The sequence below is a fragment of the Gossypium hirsutum genome, chromosome A09 (assembly GCF_007990345.1).
Source record: "Gossypium hirsutum isolate 1008001.06 chromosome A09, Gossypium_hirsutum_v2.1, whole genome shotgun sequence".
Lineage (NCBI taxonomy): Eukaryota > Viridiplantae > Streptophyta > Magnoliopsida > Malvales > Malvaceae > Gossypium > Gossypium hirsutum.
The window spans coordinates 67,075,803-67,078,302 of record NC_053432.1 but is presented as its reverse complement, the minus strand read 5'-3'; the positions used below and the strand labels follow the sequence as shown (position 1 = coordinate 67,078,302).

The window sequence follows — 2,500 nt, the reverse complement described above, 5'->3', positions numbered from 1 at the left end:
GAAAGCGGATATTCCTTGCTCATTATCAGACAATCACTTATTCACAACCTTTGTGTGGGGCTAATAGTTTTCATTTCCCGTCTCGTGGAAAACCCTTTTCGCTCCGCTTAGCCCATCTCCCTCTAGGGATATTTTAGTGATAGGTTCTATAGGAACCGGACGATCCTATTTGTTCAAATACCTAGCGACAAACTCCTATGTTCCTTTCATTACAGTATTTCTGAACAAGTTCCTGGATAACAAGCTTAAAGGTTTTCTTATTGATGGTATCGATATTGATGATAGTGACGATATTGATGCTAGTGACGATATTGATGCTAGTGACGCTATTGATGATAGTGACGCTATTGATCGTGACCTTGATACGTAGCTGGAGCTTCTAACTATGATGAATGCGTTAACTATGGATATGATGTCGGAAATAGACCGATTTTATATCACCCTTCAATTCGAACTAGCAAAAGTAATGTCTCATTGCATAATATGGATTCCAAACATTCATGATCTGGATGTGAATGAGGCGAATTACTTATCCCTCGGTCTATTAGTGAACTATCTCTCCAAGGATTGTGAAATATGTTCTACTAGAAATATTCTTGTTATTGCTTCGACTCATATTCCCCAAAAAGTAGATCCCACTCTAATAGCCCCGAATAAATTAAATACATGTATTAAGATACGAAGGCTTCTTATTCTACAACAACGAAAGCACTTTTTCACTCTTTCATATACTAGGGGATTTCAGTTGGAAAAGAAAATGTTCCATACTAATGGATTCGGGTCCATAACCGTGGGTTCCAATGCACGAGATCTTGTAGCACTTACCAATGAGGCCCTATCGATTAGTATTACACAGAAGAAATCAATTATAAACACTAATACAATTAGATCTGCTCTTCATAGACAAACTTGGGATTTGCGATCCCAGGTAAGATCGGTTCAGGATCATGGGATCCTTTTCTATCAGATAGGAAGGGCTGTTGTACAAAATGTACTTCTAAGTAATTGCCCCTTAGATCCTATATCTATCTATATGAAGAAGAAATCATGTAACGAAGGGATTCTTATTTGTACAAATGGTACTTCGAGCTTGGAACGAGCATGAAGAAATTAACGATACTTCTTTATCTTTTGAGTTGTTCTGCCGGATCGGTCGCTCAAGACCTTTGGTCTCTACCCGGACCCGATGAAAAAATGGGATCACTTCTTATGGGTTCGTTGAGAATGATTCTGATCTAGTTCATGGCCTATTAGAAGTAGAAGGCGCTCTGGTGTGGTTCCGGAGGATCCTGCTACAGGAAAACCAGGAACGGCGGAGAGCTTTCCCCCTCCGACTCTTTGGTCTTAAGAATGCTGGTTTTAAGAATGAGTGATTGCCCTTCTGCGACCCTTACTGCCCAACCTGAGAGCGGACAGCTAATGCATTCCACTTATTGAACAGGGTTCTATGGTCGGTCCGCGACCCCTGGATACCGAAGGCGTCCTTGGGGTGATCCCGTAGTTATATTAATATAAAAGAAATATAACTAAGATATAAAAAAAGATATTAAATATATATAAATATATAGATAAATAATAAATATATATTAATAAATATATATATATAAAATTTTAATTTAAATCGAATTTTTATAATTATTAGATTCTATCAACATTAGCTTGAATATTAGATTGAATCTACCATTATTATATTAAATATGTTATATTTATATATTTATATTAAGTATGGCATTAAAAATTAGAAAAAATTCTAGTTTTTCTAAATTCGAGTCTATAATTCATATTAATAATTCATATTAATTATGAATATCTAATAGATAATTAATAGATAACATCTAATAGTTTGCTGAATCCCTATGGATACCAAATTTCTATTATTTGAGCCCGCTTAGCTCAGAGGTTAGAGCATCGCATTTGTAATGCGATGGTCATCGGTTCGATTCCGATAGCCGGCTTTCCCTATTTGTTTGCTTTTTGCCTTTTTTACATAATTTAGTAAGTTAGAATGTTTTTTTTTGAAATCAAAGAACAAACAGTGAAAAAGCTTTTTCCCCTTTTCTTTCCAATTCTTTCCAAAGGTCAACAATCTGTTTATTATCTCGTCGAAACTTCCAATTAGGGATCAATTTGAGGAGTTAGATCTTTGCAGAATAAATCAAGAAAAAAAAGGAAACTCTTTTGGTTTAATTTATTTATATATTTAACATTATATTCAATTTATTTATATATTATATCTATTTTATTATATATATTCTAAATATTCTAAATATTTTATATTATTTTTATATATTATTATTATATATATTATTATTTCTATTTTTTGTATACATTATATACAATACAAAAAAGTAAAGTATGGATATTGATCCAATTCATCTCATTAATATTTGTAGTACAATCCTTCAATCGATTTCGCTTCATTTAGTTCAGTTTTAATTTCGGTTTATGAAATTTCAATAAAATTCAAATTAATAAGGAGTCCTTATGTCACGTTACCGAG

The 2,500-nt window shown here is 33.2% G+C and overlaps 1 non-coding gene and 1 pseudogene across 1 annotated transcript; both read left to right on the top strand.

Annotated features, from left to right (window-relative positions):
• The window catches only part of LOC121206029 (protein Ycf2-like), a 10,211-nt pseudogene that overhangs the window by 6,007 nt on the left and 1,704 nt on the right, over window positions 1-2,500 (top strand).
• TRNAT-UGU (transfer RNA threonine (anticodon UGU)) lies at window positions 1,883-1,955 on the top strand. Its single transcript has one exon. It is a non-coding gene; the product is annotated as a tRNA-Thr (tRNA).